At 42.7% G+C, this 19,920-nt stretch overlaps 1 protein-coding gene across 18 annotated transcripts in view; it reads right to left on the reverse strand.

Moving 5' to 3' along the window:
• MICU1 (mitochondrial calcium uptake 1) overlaps positions 1–19,920 on the reverse strand; it is a 230,157-nt gene that overhangs the window by 107,731 nt on the left and 102,506 nt on the right. The window lies entirely within an intron of this gene.

Genomic DNA, 19,920 nt, shown 5'->3' on the forward strand with positions numbered 1-19,920 from the left:
GGAAATGCAGCAGCCAGGACTTGAACCAGTGCTCATATGGGATGCTGGCATCACAGGTGGCAGTTTAACCTGCTGTGCTGCAATATGGGCCCTTATGTAGAAATATTTTAAAATAATGATAACATGAAATAAAAAATACCAAATTGTTAGACTGAAATTGTTAAACTGTTAAATTGAAAAAACTGAGTGGGAAAGAGAAAGTGATAGGAAGCCAAATTTCTCAATCTCCAACAGGAGACATCCAAAGATACAGATGTACTATCCTAGATAAAAAGGCTACGGGAACCCACAGATGCACATGTGTCTGTGTGTATCAGACATACATGTGTATATATATATCTGTGTGTGTGTTTAATTAAAGGTAATTGCTCACAGGAAAGTACAGAAGCCCAGCTTTTCTATTAGAAGACAAATGCTTTCAGACTGTATCAAACTATATAACACAGAAGGATCAAAATAAGGGTAAATACTATACAAGAAAGCTAAAACAGGAAGAAAGGGCGGTAGTATTCATATCAGATAGAAATTAAGTAAAGAAGAAGTTAAATAAAGACCATTTTTGTTTTGCTAGTAGGCACCAACAATAATGAAAAATTAATATGTATCTTTAGGTATAAAACAATACAGCATCAAAATATTACCTATACATAAAAGAGAAACTGGTAAAAATTATTCTCTCAGTTTCTGATATATCCTGTAGAAAACTGAATGAGGCAAATGGAAAATTTATATAATACAAATCACAAATTCAATTTAATAGGTATATTAAACTGCATTCTGGTAAATAGACTATTTTTTTAAATTAACAAGTAATAATTGTACATCCTTATGGGGTACAGTGTGATATTTCTTTCTTTCTTTTTTTTTATTTTATTTCTGACAGGCAGAGTGGACAGTGAGAGAGAGAGAGACAGAGAGAAAGGTCTTCCTTTTGCCGTTGGTTCACCCTCCAATGGCCGCCGCGGCCGGCGCACCATGCTGATCCGAAGCCAGGAGCCAGGTGCTTTTCCTGGTCTCCCATGCGGGTGCAGGGCCCAAGCACTTGGACCATCCTCCACTGCACTCCCGGGCCACAGCAGAGAGCTGGCCTTGAAGAGGGGCAACCGGGACAGAATCCGGCGCCCTGACCGGGACTAGAACCCAGTGTGCCGGTGCCGCAAGGTAGAGGATTAGCCTATTGAGCCACGGTGCCAGCCCAGTGTGATATTTCAACATCATGTATATACAGTATACTAATAAAATTAAGGTAATTAGCATTTCCATTTCTTCATGTTTAGAGTGCTTATCTTCAAATTCTTCATAAAATTTTAAATGTGTTATACATAACTTTTTTAAATGTTCAAGAACACTTATGAAGAGTAATTATATATAAGTTCATATACACATACATATATATACACAGAAACTCACATAACAAAACCATGAAAAAAGAAGAAATTATAATTGTAGCATTTTTACAACCACAAGGCAAAAAAGGTCAAAGGAGTAAAACAGTGTTGATCAGGTAAAAAAAAACTAACAAAACTTCTAAAAGTTCTTCAAAAATAAAAGTAGAATAGGGTCAGTGGCTTGAGTCTGGCTGCTCCACTTCCTATCCAGCTCCCTCTTAATGTGCCTGTGAAAACAGCAGAGGATGGCCCAAGTACTTGTGCCCCTGCACCCATGTGGGAGAACTACATGAAGCTCCTGGCTCCTAGCTTCCACTTGGCCAAGTCCTGGTTGTTGTGGTCATTTGGGGAGTGAATCAAAGAATGGAAGATCTCTCTCTCTCTCTCTCTCTTCCTCTCCCTTCCACCCCTTGTAACTCTGCCTTTCAAATAAATAATCTTTTTTTAAAAAATATTTATTTATTTGAAGGGCAGAGTTGGGGAGAGAGAGAGAAAGAAATCTTTCATCTGCTGGGTCACTCCCCAGATGGCTGTAATGGCCACAGCTCAAGAAACTCTACAACAACAAAACAAACAACTCAGTTAGGAAATGGGCAGGGACTTAAACAGGCAGTTTTCAAAAGAGGAAATCCAAATGGCCAACAGACACACAAAAAAATGCTCAGGGAAATGCAAATTAAAACCACATGAGGTTTCACACCCCACCCCCACCCCGTTAGAATGGTTTTCATACAGAAATCAACAAACAACAAATGCTGATGAGGATGTGGGGAAAAAGGTATCTTAATCCACTATTGGTGGGAAAGTAAATTAGTACAGCCATTGTGGAAGACAGTATAGAAGTACCTCAGAAATCTGAATATAGACTTACCATATGACCCAGCCATCCTGCTCCTGGGAATTTACCCGAGGGAAATGAACTCAGCATATGAAACAATTACCTATATCCCCATGTTACTACAGCTAAATTCACTATAGTTAAAATATGGGATCAACCTAAATGTCCATCAACTTTAGCATGGATAAAGAAATTATGGGAAATGTAAACCACAGATTACTATACAGCGGTAAAAAAAAATGAAATTCTGTTGTTTTATACCCACTTTCCAACAAAATGGATGCAACTGGAAAACATTATACTAGAGAAATAAGCCAGTCCCAAAAGGACAAATACCATATGTTCTCCCTTACCTGTGTTAACTAATAGTGCCCAAGAGGTAGTTTACAGATGTGAAATTGACACTCTGGAGATGCAATGACTTTGAACAGGCTTGTCCCGACTGTTAAGGAGCAGCTTTTTTCATACTATTTGTTGAACTCTTTATTTAGTATAGAGTTAATTCTATGTGTATAAAGTTCACTGAAAATGGATCTTAGTAAAAAATAAATGGGAATAGGATCAGGAGGAGGAAGAAGGGCGAGAGGGCGGGTATGGTGAGAAGAATCACTATGTTCCTAAAGTTATATTTTTGAAATGCATGAAGTTTGTATAACTTAGATAAAAAGTTTCTGGGAAAAAAATTCCATTTGCATGAAAAAAATTATACAGTAACTAATAATTCTGAAGGTTACCATGTGTTGGGTAATTTACATGCAGTAACTAATTTAATTCTAAAACAACAACAACAACAACAACAAAAAACACTATGAAGTAGGTGGTATAGTTGATCTAAAAACCTAATCCCTGATCTAAAAATCTGAAATCCCAAATGCTACAAAATCCTCAAAATTTTGGTTTTCTGGATTAGGGTTTCTCCATCACAAAAGTCTATACAAATAATCCACAATCCAAAAAACTCCAAAATCTGAAATAATTCTGGTCCCAGGCATTTTGGATAAGGACTACTCAACTTGTAGTAGTAACTGAGATAACTGAGGCTTATGTGTCCAGGAAATAGAAGAGTTGGAACGTGAACCCTAGTGGTCCAGAGTCCCAAAGGATGGCTGTCACAATGAAACAAATAGCATACCATATTACCTAAAAATGTGTTATTTCCTATCAACAGTACAATCAGACTAGATAATTTGTAAATTTCCAAACTTGAGTTAATCTGAATTAAACATAAAATCTTTAAGAACAGGAAAAAGGCAAGACTTGTTAAATTAAATGATTATCTCTATGATCACAATCAAGATATGCTTAAATGATTACTTAGAAGAACAGGAAGACAAATTACTAAGAAATGTCAGTCACATCTGGAAGATGTGGAAAATACAACTGGAAAGTTCTTTTTCCTAAAATTCAGGGGAGAAAAATAGAATGAATAAAACCAGTGACTGGAGCAATTTTCAAAGTTGAAGAATGGTGATTTTTATTTAATATATAAAGCTGTCCTTAGCCCTGGAAGAGGGAAAGGAAGAAAATTTTGACAAGGACAATATTCATTTATACATAGGAGTTAAGATGTATTTTTATAATATGTATTGATCATTGTATTATACGTCTCCCTCTTCATCAGCCCAAGTTGCTCTACAAATATATACATATATGTATGTGCGTATTTGCTAAGATGTTGGTAAAAGAACCAAAAGGGACAACAAATCAGATTTATCCCCTAAATTTTTCTCTGGACTCCTGATGTTGATGTTGAGTAGAACACAATGCTAGAAAAATACATGGAAGGAAGGGTGAGAAGAGACAAATACAGATATACCTTTGGTAGCTTAGCAAAAAGTTGGCTCTGCTCAGCTGAATTAGCTTAAAGGAAGAGGCTGATTCTATCCATGGGGCTCCAGAGCCTCCTTCTTTCTAATAAGCCCACTTTATCAACCAGAAAGCTCTCATCACGGTGGTGGGCACTCTAGTAGAGTGGGTTAAGCTTCTACTTGGGACACCCACAGTCCACATTACAGTGTCAGTTTGGGTCCTGGCTACTTCACTTCCAACCCAGCTTCCTATTAATGCATCCTGGGAGGTAGCAGGCAATGGTCAAGTGCTTGGGCTCCTGCTATCCATGCAGGAGATCTGGGTGGAGTTCTAGGCTCCTGGCTTTAGCCTGGCCCAACCCTCACTGTTGTTGGAATTTGGGGAGTAAACCAGTGGATGCGGATCAATCTCTCCTCTCTCTCTTTCAAATAAACAAACAGATCTTAAACAAAAAAAGGAATGCTCCTATTGTAACACAGCCTCCAGAATGCTTTGTGCCTCTCATTGTTGTTACTATTGGGGAAATTATGTACAGAAGGTCCTTTCCACGGTGTGTTCAGCTGTGTCTTACCCAACAAAGCAAACTTTTCTGCTCAATTTAAGCAAGATGGGAAATTTTACTACTTTTCTGCATGTGAAGGTTCCCACTAGACCTTATTTTAGATTACATTTACACATCCACAATATTGGTGGTAAATCATCCATATTCCATTTGCACAAAGGAGAGAAAGTAATTTTGTTGGATAACGAACTTCCTGAAAGGTAGAGGATTTAGTCTACTTTGACATTTTACTAAGGACCAGTGTGTTCTCAATTTGTCTTGTTCCAGATCTAAGGGCTTCCTCCCGTTAGTGGAAAGAGCCCTGGTGTCCGACAAATGTTCTACCACTGTGAAGTGTAGGAAGCCAAGCACAAATCATGAGCAGGGTTGGTCCTATAAAAGGCAAAGAAAGATCACCTGATGAATTTAGCATAACAGGCAGATGACCTTGACTGTGAGAGAAAAGTATTCTTATAAAACAATCCTTTGCTTTTAACATTTTTGTCTCTGGGTACTGAAGCGAGTTGAACTATTTACTATTTTGTAATAAGCCCCCATTAAATAATATATTATCCTGAGTCTATAAAATAATTTCTTTTCATTAGAACCAAATGCAGGGGGCTGGCGCTGTGGCACAGCGGGTTTACGCCCTGACTTGAAGTGCCAGCATCCCATATGGGCACCGGTTGGAGACCTGGCTGCTCCACTTCCGGTCCAGCTCTCTGCTATGGCCTGGGGAAGCAGTAGAAGAGGCCCAGGTCCTTGAGCCCCTGTACCCACATGGGGGACCCAGAGGAAGCTCCTGGCTCCTGGCTTCAGATCAGTGCAGCTCCTCCCGTTGTGGCCAGCTGGGGAGTGAACCATCGGATGGGGAACCTCTCTCTCTCTCTGTAACTCTCTTAAATAAGTTAATCAATCTTTTTTATTTTTAAAGAACCAAATGCAGTTAAATAGTACTTTAATATATAGCCTAGATTTGAATTGAGACTATTTAGAGAAGCTGCAGTGATTTCTTCAGTGAGAAAAGTAATCACTCTTTAATTTGCCTGCTTCATAAATCTGGGTTTTGGACCACTGCTCTTCTTTGTCACTCCTTATTTCTTTGAGAGAGAGGAAGAGAGAGAGAGAGCTCTCATCCAGTGGTCCATTCTCTAAATGCTCACAATGGACAGGGCTGGGCTGAGCAGAGCAGAAGTGGGGAGCTAGGACAATCCAGGTCTGCCCTACAGGTGGCAGGAACCCAACTACTTGAGTCATCACTACTGCCTTGCAGGGTCTGTATGAGCAGGGAGCTAGAATCAAGACTGGAGGCTGAACTCAAACCCAGTACTCCAATGTGAGACACAGGCATCATAACTAGTGGTTAACTGCTAGGTCAAATTCCAACCCACCACTGCTTTTCTTAACATAAGGCATCCAACACACACACTCTCTTAAAAGCAACTCTGGGGCAGAAGAGTGAGCAAAGGAAGACTGAAGTTAATTATGTGATTGTCCAGAGGCCTCAAGAATGAAGACATTTAACTTCATCTAAGATAACATACTAGACATCCAAAGTATCTTGTCCATGGAGCTATCACTCTAAGTCTCTAACTCTAAGTCTCACTCTAAGTCTCTGCTTTTTTTTTTCTTCTCCATAACAATCTAATGTATTTTCCCTTTCAATTTCTGTTGACTAATAAAAAATGAACTTTTGGAATTTTACAGTACCAATAAACAGACATGGCTAAAAGATGGCCTTTACAAACACTAAAAATTAATTTTATGAGGTGTGAAAAGGGAGACAACATTTCAAAAACCATTAGAGAAGCTAGGCTTACCACTCCAAATATCCTTCACCATTATTGTGAATTGGTAAGTAATTAGAGTAGCTACCCTTTTGTCACTGTGGCTAAAAGAAAAAAAACAGTTAACTGTAGTGCACTCTAGTGCCTGTTGATATCTGTGTTTTTCTTGAAAGAAATGGTGATATGGCTTTATAGGCCTGGAAACAAAGACTTTGGCTTTTACTGTGAGATAGACTTGAAGCCTCCAGGGGGGTTTCTGAACAAAGGAATGATATGATCCATTTAAATTTAAACGAGCATTCTGGCTACTGTGTTCTAAGCAGGCTTAGCGGATCAAGGTTAAAAGAAGGGTAATTAATTAGGAAGGTATTGAAATAATAATCTAAGTGAGACATAAAAACATCTTAGACAAGGATAGTAGCAGTGAGTGTAGTGAAAAAAGGTGGGGTTCTGGATTATTTAAGGTGTAATTGACAGCATTTCCTGACAGATTAGAAATACACATATTCAGACTATTTTAAAAATGTTTATGTAGGTTTGGACATGTGTACACTCATTTTCCTCCTATAATGGAATTATATAATAAATAGGTACATTCTGACTCATCAATATATTATGAGAATTTTCTATATATCTAATAAATGTCTGTATAATATATTAAGGATGTCATGGAACTTTACTGCATAGGTTTACTGTAATTGGTTCAGCTATTTGATATTTGAATTCTTTTTTTTTTTTTTTTTTGACAGGCAGAGTGGATAGTGAGAGAGAGAGACAGAGAGAAAGGTCTTCCTTTTGCCGTTGGTTCACCCTCCAATGGCCGCCACGGCTGGCACACTGCGGCTGGTGCACCACGCTGATCCAAAGCCAGGAGCCAGGTGCTTCTCCTGGTCTCCCATGGGGTGCAGGGCCCAAGCACTTGGGCCATCCTCCACTGCCTTCCCAGGCCAGAGCAGAGAGCTGGCCTGGAAGAGGGGCATCCGGGAAAGAATCTGGCGCCCTGACCGGGACTAGAACCCGGTGTGCCGGCGCCACAAGGCAGAGGATTAGCCTAGTGAGCCGTGGCGCCGGCCTGATATTTGAATTCTTTTCTATTTATTTTTTGACCATCGACATCATTATATGTTTGATTAGTTCATTAGCCAAAACTTATAGAAAATAAATTCCTGGGCCAAACAGTAAGCTCTTTATAAGACTGTTTGATAAACACTCTGAAGATGTTGTGATAGTAATTTATGCTATCATCAATACTACCCACAATTAAAGTGTCAATCCAAATACTTAATTTTGGCATACAAGTCATTTGGGAACACTATAGACTTAGTAGTCAACTGAGAGAAAGAACAACAAATTGACTCTTCAAGGGGGTAATAGAAAGGCAGGTATGTGTCACAGCTGCACTGGAAGAGCTGACTTGCACCCATATCGGAATTCGTGGGTTCAAATTCCAGCTCTGCATCTGATCAGCTTCTTGCTCATGTATACTGTGTAAGACAGCAGGTGATGGCTCACGTAGTGGGGTCCCTGACACCCACATGGGAGACCTGGGTTGAGTTCCAGGTTCCTGGCTTTGGCCTGGCCCAGTCCTGGCTGTTGTGGGCATTTGGGGAGTGAACCAGAGGTTTGAAGACAGATGTCCCCCAACCCGTCCACATTCTCCATCTCTGTCTCTCTTTCAAATAATACATATGTTTTTAAAAAGAGGTAATCAACTCTAAAACTTCAACTCAGTTTCTTGGAGTCCTTTAGCCCTTTGGGAGGTCTAAATTTAAGACAGACTTTACCTAACAATAGTTTTGGGGAGTAAGTGGAATTGTGGAATTCTAGGCCAACTTAACCTTGGGGTAGACCTGCCAGTGAAGCTACCCAAGGTGCAAAGTACAGCCATGACATCCACACTTTATATAGCTCCTACTGGATTTACTGGTGATTTACTGGTCTTTGGTCAATCACAGGGCAGCCAGAAATCCATTAAAACAGAAAGCTGGAAGCTAAGTTCCTATTTCCAGCAGCACTTATTAGGAGAATCTGGTCAGGAGATCCTTATCTTTCTACTTTAGAAAATTCTGAACATAAAGAAAAAATGCTTAAAAATTTAATGTAGCTTTAGAACAGACTTAAAAATTCATATTGACTAGGGTCAGTGCTGTGGCATAGTGGTTAAGCCATGGCCTGTGGTGCCGGCATCTCATATGGGTGCTGCTTCAAGTCCTAGCTGCTCCACTTCCAATCCAGCTCCCTGCTAATGTGTCTGGGAAAGCAGCAAAAGATGGCCCAAGTGCTTGGGCCTCTGCACTCACATGGGTGACCCAGAAGAAGCTGCTAGCTCCTGGCTTCAGATCGGCCTAGCTCCAGTCATTGTGGCCATTTGAGAAATGAACCAGCAGATGGAAGATCTCTCTGTTAATCCCTCTTTCTCTTTTTCTCTGCCTTTCATATAAATAAATAAATTTTTTAAAAAATTCATATTGACTCAGTCTTGGTTATATGAGAATGTGAAAACCCTAACATAATAATACCATATGAAACAGTTGTTTAGGAGATTATTATCAATATATACAGGCTCTCCAATGGCTAAAAAGTACTTGTTTTTGCCTCTCAGTGTGATTTACTCACTGATTGGCAATTGGGAAAGCTTTGTAAATAACAAAGGTTAAGAATCTGAGTTTAGGGGCTGGTGCTGTGGCACAGCAGGTTAAGTCACCATCTACACTGCTGGCATCCCATATGGCTGCTCCACTTCCAATCTAGCTCCCTGCTGATGTGCCTGGGAAATGCGCCCCTGCACCTATGTGGGAGACTCAGAAGTTCCTGCTTCCTGGCTTTGGCCTGGTCCATTCCTGGATGTTGCAGACATCTGGGGAGTGAATCAGTGAATGGAAGATCTCTCTCTGTATCTCCTCTCTTTCTCTGTAACTCACTCAAATAAATAAATAAACCTTTAAAAATTTAAGAATAGCTAAACCAAAATTTCTCTATAACTTCCCTAACCCTGATGTCTCAGTACAAAAGATTTGTAACTGGTTTATAGCTTCTGATAGAACTCAGCTATTAGGCCTTGTCCGTATTTTTCAATGGGTCATTCAAACTGAAAAACTTTCTGTATTTCTCTAACTTCATTTCGTTAGATAGCATGGCAATCATCAGTCTCAGTCTTTCCCAATCATGTATACTATGTAATCTGCTATTTTTTTTTTTTTTTTTTTTTTTTTTTTTTTTTTTTTTACAGGCAGAGTGGACAGTGAGAGAGAGAGACAGAGAGAAAGGTCTTCCTTTGCCGTTGGTTCACCCTCCAATGGCCGCCGCGGCCGGCGCGCTGCGGCCGGCGCACCGCACTGATCCGATGGCAGGAGCCAGGAGCCAGGTGCTTTTCCTGGTCTCCAATGGGGTGCAGGGCCCAAGCACCTGGGCCATCCTCCACTGCACTCCCTGGCCACAGCAGAGAGCTAGCCTGGAAGAGGGGCAACCGGGACAGAATCCGGTGCCCCGACCAGGACTAGAACCCGGTGTGCCGGCGCCGCTAGGCGGAGGATTAGCCTAGTGAGCCGCGGCGCCGGCCGTAATCTGCTATTTTTTAGAAAAGATTTTATTTATTTATTTTTTTTTGACAGGCAGAGTGGACAGTGAGAGAGAGACAGAGAGAAAAGTCTTCCTTTTTTCGTTGGTTCACCACCCAGTGGCCGCTGTGGCCGGTGCGCTGTGCTGATCCAAAGCCAGGAGCCAGGTGCTTCTCCTGGTCTCCCATGCAGTTGCAGGGCCCAAGCACTTGGGCCATCCTCCACTGCCCTCCCGGGCCACAGCAGAGAGCTGGCCTGGAAGAGGAGCAACCGGACAGAATCCGGCGCCCCGACCGGGACTAGAACCCGGTTTGCCGGCGCTGCAGGTGGAGGATTAGCCTATTGAGCCATGGCGCCGGCCTAAGATTTTATTTGAGAGGTAGAGTTACAGACAGTTAGAGGGAGAGACAGAGAGGTCTTCCATCCTCTGGTTCACTCCCCAAATGGCCACAATGGCCAGAGCTGGGCCAATCCAAAGCCAGAAGCCAGGAGCTTTTTCAGGATCTCCCACGTTAGTGTAGGGGCCCAAGGATTTGGGCCATCTTCTGTTGCTTTCCCAGGCCATAGCAGAGAGCTGGATCAGAAGAGGAGCAGCCGGGATAGAACCAGCACTCATATGGGATGCAGGTGCCAGAGGTGGAGGATCAACTTGCTGCGCCACAGCAGGGAGAGTGCTCATCCACTTGCTCACTCCCCAAATGCTGCAATAGCCTCTGATTGGGGCTGAAGCCAGGAGCTGGTAGGAACTCAACCATTTGAGTCATCACTGAGGCCTCCCACTGTCTGACTTCACAGGATTCTGGAACGTGGTTATTTTAACTGATCAGCTTAGTACCCATCCCTTTGGAGTCTTTAAGGATCAACAGTAAGTAATAAGGAAGATGCTTAATAATCAACTTTTGTGTTTTATGATTGTCTCCATATCTTCCCATTAAGCTATCTAGAAATGTTTTCATGTTGCTAGCCCACAGCATTAATAACATTAGAACATGCATAAAAATGAAGAACACAAAAATAAATATTTCATAATTATCAGTGGCCAAAATCCAGATTCTAAGTTAAATTCTCATTATTGAATGAATATTAGCATTAGGAAGAATCGTCCAGATCAATATACAGTATTTAGCATTCTAGATAAATCCTTATAAACCTTCTTTACAGGTGGTGATGTGGAAACATCTGTGACCTCTAGTATGAGATTTAACACCACGAGCTAATGTTGCAGCTGCTCAGTGCAGATGATAAAGCCATTAATGACCATGCTGTATATTCTCACTCAATTTGTATTAACCTATTTTAAGGTTCAGAGGCTCTTTGGAAATTATTTAATAACAATTAATAGTGTTTCCATCTTGCTCAGAATCTAAATTTATTTTATTAATGAGTACTTATCTAGCAAATACTTAATATTCTGCTTAATATAGGAGCTATGGTTCATGCTGAAAAATTTTCAAGTTGATCCAGCAAAGCTGATCAGAGAGATTGGGTATAAAGCAATATAAGCTGTGAATCAGAGATAAAGAGCAATGAGCGCTTGTTCTCAGCAGGTGAGATGCTTCATGGGATACCCGCTTCCCATATGGAGTGCCTGGTGCAAGTCTCAGCTCTGCCGCTGATTCAGCTTCCCAGTGATGTGCATCTTGGGAGGCAGCAAGTGACAGCTCAAGTACTTAGGTCCCTGCCCCGCACACGAGAGAGCCAGATTGGTACTGGATGCTTGGTTTTGGCCTAGCACAGACCCATTGTTGTAAACACTTGGGGAGTAAATCAGTGGATGGAAGGTATCTCTCTCTTTCTCTCTCTTCCTTCCCTCCATGCCTTTTGTAAAGTGAAAATAAATAAATAAATAGTTTAAAAAAGGAACGAGGGAGGAATATGAATTCTGAGTTACTGTAACATGCCAAGCTTGTTTGGGGATTGATTAATTAAAAAGTACATTTCCTTCACTTCACAGTATTGGCTACAGACTGAAGGTATCAACAGCTAGGACTCTCTCTCTCTCTCTCCCTCTCTCCCTCTCCCTCTCTCTTAAAAGATTTACTTATTTATTTATAAGTCCAAACCACAGTGAGGGAGAGCTAGAGAGAGAGACATCTTCCATCTACTAGTCAACCCCCCCAGATGGCTGTAACAGCCAAGGCTGAGCCAGGCCAAAGCCAGAAGCCAGGAGCTTCACCTAAGCCTTCTATGAGGGTAGCAGGGGCCTAAAGCCTTGGGCCATCTTCCGCTGCCTTCCCAGGTACATTAGCAGGAAGCTAGCTCAGAAGTAGAGCAGCCAGGATGCAAATTAGTGCTCATATGGGATACTGGTATTGTAGGCAGCACCTTTACCCACTATGCCACAACACCAGCCCTATAAGGACTATTCTCAGTTTGGGATATCAAAAGCAAAGTCAGTCTATATTTGCTAAACATTTTTTGTAAAGATTAAAAAAAAAAACAATTATTTTGCATTCTTTCTCTGTTACCTTTCCATAATGCTTTATATGCAGTATATAAGTTTATAGTTACTATCATTACAAATTTGTAATCACTCTCATTCTGTTTACATTCTAGGTCAGAAAATGAACAACAAAGAAATTATGCAGAATTTTAAACAGTTGTAAGTGTCAGAGAAAACTAAAACCAGAAAGGAGTTAAGGAGGAATGAACATGTATGTGTATGATGGGATAAAAGATGTTTTAATGTTTAGGCTGGTCAACATTATCATTTTCAAATCATATTTGGGGAAGAGCAAAAAAGATCCATGCCACTTTATTGTAAGCACAGACATTTATGCTAAAATGGTAGATATGTGCAAAAAAACCCCCTTCTGTTTAGAGAAATCAAATTTCCAAAAAGTTTAACAATAAGACATTAAAAGGGCATAAACTTAATCTAATCATGGTGTTTAGGAAGTGAGCGTAGTGGGAGGTTCGAAGGTCACTGGGGGTGTGCCCTGGGAAGGTAGTGCTCAAAAGAATGTTGGTTGGAGCTGGCATTGTGGTGTAGAGGGTTAAGCTGCTGTCTGCAATGCGAACATCTCATATGGGTGCCAGTTAAGAGTCCTGGCTGCTCTACTTCTAATCCAGCTCCCTGCTAATGTGCTCGAGAAAGCAGAGGAGGATGATCCAAGTACTTGCTCCCTGCTAATGTGCTCGAGAAAGCAGAGGAGGATGATCCAAGTACTTAGGTCCCTGCACCTATGTGGGAGACTCAGAAGAAGCTCAGGGCTCCCAACCTCGGTCTGACACAGCCCTGGCTGTTGTGGCCATTTGGGGAACAAATCAGAAGATGGAAGCTCTCTCTCTCTCTCTGTCTCTCCCTCTCTTTCTCTAACTCTGCCCTTCAAATAAATTAATAAAAGAAAACCTTTTTTTTTTAAAAAAGAGAGTGTTGCTTATCATTATTGGGTGCCACGTGGGGCCCAATTACTCTCTTTACTTCCTGGTTCACTACGGGAGCCTTCCTCTGCCCATGTTTATCACCTCCTCTTGCCAGGTGATTTCCTGTGCCACCTCAGGGCTCCGTGAGCAAGAACTCTATCACCAGACACCAAATCCGTGGTGCTGCCTGATCTTGGACTGTGAATCTTCAAAGTTGTCAACAAAAATAAACCTCCTTCCTTCATTCATTGCTTGTCTTGGGTATTATGTTGTAGTAATGAAAAGATAATTCAGTATTTAATTGGGGAAATTATATTACATACCATTCTTTAGAAAATCTGATGTCTTTCATTTTTTAAAGATTTATTTATTTTATTTCAAAGGCAGAGGTACAGATGGAGCGGGGGGCATAGAGAGAGAGAGAGAATGAGAGAGAGAGAGAGAGAGAGAGAGAGAGAAAGAAAGAGGTATCTTTCATCCACTGCTTCACTCCCTAAATGACTGCAAAATGGCTGGAGCTGGGCTGGACAGAAGCCAGGAGCCAGGAGCTTCTTCTGCAGATACAGGGGCCTGCACTTGGGTAATCTTCTGCTGCTTTCCCAGGTGTATTAGCAGGGAGCTGGATCAGAAGTGGAGCAGCTGGGACTCAAATTGGCACCCATATGAGATGCCAACACTGCAGGTGGTAGCTTTACCCATTATGCCACAGTGCCAGCTCCAAAAAATCTGATTTCTTAATTTCATTTTTAGCAGAGGACATTATAAATGAATGATCTGCTATATATAGTTACTGAATTTATTTTAGACAAATAGTGGAGTTTCTAAGGTACTCTGAGGTTCCAAGTTTCAATTCATTAGGATAGGGTGCTCTTACTCTTCAAAATGATGGTGATTTCTTGAGTACCATTTACTCCATTAACTTTGAATGAAAACAGCTAAACAGAAATGTAACAACCCAGGGCTAATGTTGTGGCACAATCTATGCCTCTGCCTGCAACACCAGCATCCTATTTGGGCACTGGTTTGTGTCCCGGTTGTTCCACTTCTGATCCAGCTCCCTGCTAATGGCCTGGGAAAGCAGCGGAAGATGAATCAAGTACTTGGGACCTTACTACCCACATGGGAGATCTGGGAGAAGCTCCTGGCTTCAGTCTGGCCCAGCCTCGGTCTTTGTGGCCATCTGGGGATTGAACCAGTGGATGGAAGATGTCTTTCCCCCTCTCTCTGTAACTCTTGACTTTAAAAAAGGAAATAAAAAGAAAAGAAACACGACAACCCTCTATCATCTGGGTGATGTCCTTTTCCTGTTCCAGCTGATTTTTGGTGGCCCTTGCTGTTGTAACAGAATAATAAATGAATGAATACACTAATGCACTTTCCCTCATCCTGAGCCACTCTCTGGCAAATCATTTGGAGTTTAGGGAATTGGCTGTACTCTGGAAGTCATTTGTAGTTAGACTGTAATGATTCCTTGTTATCCAAGGAAGGAGATCCACCGAGTGCCTCATGTCCTGCCATCCTACAGCAAACTGAACACGGGAAAGAAATGATGTCAGTGCAATGTCCATGGCATATTTCCTCCCATGGCTTGTTAGATAAAGTAGACAATGCAGTGTGCAACACTCAGATTGCAAGGACGCTTGAACTGCCCATATCTGCAGGAGACTTTATGATCAGCTTTCTGCAACTCAGCTTTAGGGAAAGAAGAGGCACTATCTAACTTATGGCTCCTCACTGATCCAAAATGTGAGTATAGCAGTAAAGCCAAACGACAGGAAACCAGATGCTGGGGCCAGCCTGGGTTCAAATCTTGAACAGTAAGTGCTTTAACCCTCTGTATGCCTCAAGTGACTCTTCTGTAAAATGAAGATAATTACAGGATTGATGTGAGGAAAACCCATGTTACTGGAATCCCTGAAGGAGAGAGAGGAGGATCACAAGAAAAAGTATTTGAGGAGATAATGGCTAAAAATTTGAAGAAAAGTATAAACCTACTGATCCAAAAAGTTCAATGAACCCCAAAACAAGAAACAGGAAGAAAACTAAATTAAGCACATTTTAAACAAAACAAAACAAAAACCTGCCAAAAACTACATGAGTGGTTGTCAACCAGAGCTGATTCCTCTCGGCCCCATTCTCCAGGGGACTAATTTAGCATCCTCTGGAGGGGGCAGGAGGAGGCTGTGCTACTGGTATCCAGTCCACAAAGGTCAGGAATGCTGCTCAACACCCTCTAACGCACAGAACAACCCTCAATAAATTACCCTGTTCAAAATACCTAAAGTCTAAGGTTGAGAAACCCCAATGGCTTACAATAATCAAAAGCTCAAGACCTATAATAAAAGGTCTTCAAATTAAGTCCTTATTACATTTTTGCAAATCACTCACCATATTCAAACTAGTAGTAACACAACATGAAATAAAGGTGCTGGGCCCAGCAGAGCCATTTGGAGAGGCTTCTAAAAATTAATGGGCACTGTGACTTTTTAAAAACATGCCTTTAGGCCGGCGCCGCTGCTCACTAGGCTAATCCTCTGCCTTGCGGCACCGGCACACCGGGTTCTAGTCCCGGTTGGGGCACCGGATTCTGTCCCGGTTGCCCCTCTTCCAGGCCAGCTCTCTGCTGTGGCCAGGGAGAGCAGTGGAGGATGGCCCAGGTCCTTGGGCCCTGCACCCCATGGGAGACCAGGAGAAGCACCTGGCTCCTGGCTCCTGCCATCGGATCAGCGCGGTGCACCGGCTGCAGCGCACTGGCCGCGGCGGCCATTGGAGGGTGAACCAACAGCAAAGGAAGACCTTTCTCTGTCTCTCTCTCTCTCTCTGTCCACTCTGCCTGCCAAAAGCAAAAAACAAAAAACAAAAAACAAAAAAACATGCCTTTAAATGGTTAACAACATTATAGGTATTCTGAAAGCTCTGTTCTGGGGTCCTTCTGACACTGAGAAAGACAGGAAAGACTAAGCAGGGGACTTAAGTTAAAATCTCATTCAGATCAACAAACACCTACAAAGGATGGCCTCCACAGTTGGTACTATGTATGTACCAATGCAGTTCCCAAATTGGTCTCTCCATTAAATGCAGTACTATTTCTGCCATATTATGTCTATTTAATGTAAATTCTATCTAAAGTCACAAAAAGTGTTAAAAGTCTCCACAGGGACTGTTGCTATGGCATAGTAAGTTAAGCCTCAGCCTGTGGCGCCAGCATCTCATATGAGCACTGGGTTGTTTCCAGGTATTCCACTTCTGATCCAGTTCTCTCTTTATGGCCTGGGAAAGCAGCAGAGGATGGCCCAAGCGCTTGGGCCCCTGAACCCATGAGGGAGACCCGGAGCCAGCTCCTGGCTTTAGACTGGCCCATCTCTGGCTGTTGTGTCCATTTAGGGAATGAACCAGCAGAGGGAAGACCTCTTCCTCTACCTTTTACCACCCACCCCATAACTCTTCCTCTCAAAGAAATAAATAAATCTTTTTTTTTTTTTTAAATTTATTTGACAGAGTTAGACAGTGAGAGAGAGAAACAGAGAGAAAGGCCCTCTCTCCGCTGGTTCACCCCACCAAATGGCTGCTATGGCCGACGGAGCTACCGATCCAAAGCCAGGAGCCAGGTGCTTCCTCCTGGTGTCCCATGCAGGTGCAGGGGCCTAAGCACTTGGGCCATCCTTCAGTGCAACCCCCTCCCTCGGGCCACAGCAGAGCTGGACTGGAAGAGGAGCAACCGGGACTAGAACCCAGCGCCCATATGGGATGCCGGCACCGCAGGCGGAGGATTAACCAAGTGAGCCACGGCGCCGACCCCGAAATAAATAAATCTTAAAAAAAAAAAAGTCTCCACAAATTCTGGCCATTAGAAAAAGATGGGACTTATGGATCGGACATAAAATAACAAATGGTGATAGGGTATGAGGAATATAACTCAAGACAGGATTCATACCTATTAAATACCAAGCACTGAACTAGGCACTTTGTATTCATGATCTAACAATTTTCAACTAAATTATTCAGGTTTGATATTATTATCATAATTTTCAGGTCAAATGGAAGAATACATCATTGACTTGCCCCAAATCCCAAATCTAAGAAGTAGTAGTCCCAGAATTTGAACTGAAGTCTGTTTTGAAAAACCATCCTTAATCAACACACTAACTATAACACAGAACATAAGATCGCAAGTGTACTTTTATTTAGCTTACTGTTTCAGATTTTTAATTTTTAAGATTTTATCTATTTATTTGAGAGATAGAGTTACAGACAGTGAGAAGGGTAGACCGAGAGAGAGGTCTTTCATCCATTGGTTCACACCCCAAATGGCCGAAATGGCCAGAGGTGAGCCTATCAGAAGTGAGGAGCCAGGAGCCTCCTCTGGGTCTCCCACATTGGTGCAGGGGCCCAAGGATTTGGGCCATCTTCCGTTGCTTTCCCAGGCCATAGCAGAGAGCTGGATCAAAAGAGGATCAGCCGGGACTAGAACTGGCACCCAAATGAGATGCCGGCGCCACAGGTGGAATCAAGCTACTGTGTCACAGTGCCAGCTTTCAGAATTTTATTTTTAAGATCTAGTTACAGGGCCAGCACCATGGTGTAGCAGGGAAAGCCGCCACATGCAGTGCTGACATCCCATATGGGCGCCGGTTTGAGTCCCGGCTGCTCCACTTCTGATCCAGCTCTCTGGTATGGCCTGGGAAAGCAGCAGAATTTGGCCCAAGTTCTTGAGCCCCTGCACCTGCATGGGAGACCTGGAAGAAACTCCTGGCTCCTGGCTTTGATTGATGCAGCTCCTGCTGTTGTGGCCAATTGGGGAGTGAACCAGCGGATGGAAGACACCTCTCTCTCTCTCTCTCTCTCTCTCTCTCTGCCTCTGCCTCTCTGTAAGTCTGCCTTTCAAATAAATAAATAAATCTTAAAAAAAAAAATTTAGTTACTGGGGCCGGCACTGTGGTGTGGCAGGTAAAGCTGCTGCCTGTGGTGCTGACATCCCATATGGGTGCCAGTTTGAGTCTCGGCTGCTCCACTTCCAATCCAGCTCTCTGCTATGGCCTGGGAAAGCAACAGAAGATGGCCCAAGTCCTTGGGCCTCTGAACCCACGTGGGAGACCCAGAAGAAGCTCCTGGCTCCTGGCTTCAGATCGGTGCAGCTCCAGCCATTGTGGCCACCTGGGGAGTGAACCAGCAATGGAAGACCTCGCTCTCTCTCTCTCTCTGCCTCACCCCCCCGCCCCGTGTAACTGTTACTTTCAAGTAAATTAAATAAATATTTAAAAAAAGACTTAGTTATTTATTTGAAAGTCAGAGTTAGAGAGAGAGAGAGACAGATCTTCCATCTGCTGATTCATTCCCCAGATGGCTGTAATGGCCAGGGCTGGGACAGGCCAAAGCAAGGAGCTTCATCTGGGTTTCCCACATGGGTGGCAGAGGCCCAAATACTTGGGCCATTTTCCACTGCTTTCACAGGCCATTAGCAGGGAGCTGGATCGGAAGTGGAGGAGCTGGAACAAGAACCAGTGCAGATATGGGATGCCAGCATCACAGATGGTGGTGTTAGCTGCTGCGCCATAATGCCAGCCCTTCAGATTTTCTTAACAAATCAATGTACATTTTCATTGTTAGAGCACTGGGTCACATGGATTTTTGAAAAAATTTACTTGAACAGCAGAGACATAGACAAGGAGTGACACAGAGAGAGAAATCTCTCATCTGCTGGCTCAATTCTGAAGCACCTGCAATAGTCAGGCGTCAGGAACTCAGTCTGGTTTCTCCCATGTGAATGGCAGGGACTGAGTTACTGGGGCCATCACCACTGCCTCCCAGGGTCTGCACTGTCAGAAAGCTGGAGTCAGAGAGTCAGAAGCAGGAACTGGATCCAGGCACTCGGAAAGGGGTTATGGGCATCTTAACTGCGAGGCTAGAGATGCCCCCTCCCCACTTCAGGTAGAGAGGTATGAGCATACATTTTGCTTAGTTTTTCTGAATGGTTAAACAGTTGAAAAGAAATAAAAATAAAAAGCCACTTAGAATAGCATACTCATCAACAAAGTCATTTAGCTTACAAAATCAAATTCAGAGCACTCTAAATGAGTCAAATTTGAGTTTAGTATCATCACAATTAGAACAACTATGCCAATTTTCTTCTTCAGTGGAGGAAATGATAGGTCAAAATGTGTTTTAGGGGCCAGTGCTGTGGCACAGTGAGCTAAGCCTCCGCCTGTGGTGCTGGCATCCCATATGGGCACTGGTTTGAGCCCCGGCTGCTGTTCTTCTGATCCAGCTCTCTGCTATGGCCTAGAAAAGCAGTGGAAGATGGCCCAAGCGCTTGGGCCCATGCACCCATGTGAGAGGCCTGGAGGAAGCTCCTGGCTGCTGGCTTTGGATCTGCCCAGCTCCAGCCATTGCGGCCATCTGGGGAATGAATCAGTGATGGCCTGTCTCTCTTTCTGCCTCTCCTCTGTCTGTAACTACCTCTCAAGTAAACAAATAAATAAATAATCTTTTTTAAAATGTGTTTTACTGGAGTAGTTTTCAGTAACATTAGCCAAGGTTACAGGAGCAGGCAATGCCGCATGATTTATCTTGTTAGAATACAGAGCTTCAGACAGTTAAACACAAACACGACTTCACAGTATTTTATGTTTAACTT

The sequence above is a fragment of the Oryctolagus cuniculus genome, chromosome 15, assembly GCF_051225735.1.
Source record: "Oryctolagus cuniculus isolate XC-2025 breed Fujian yellow rabbit chromosome 15, ASM5122573v1, whole genome shotgun sequence".
NCBI classification, from domain to species: domain Eukaryota; kingdom Metazoa; phylum Chordata; class Mammalia; order Lagomorpha; family Leporidae; genus Oryctolagus; species Oryctolagus cuniculus.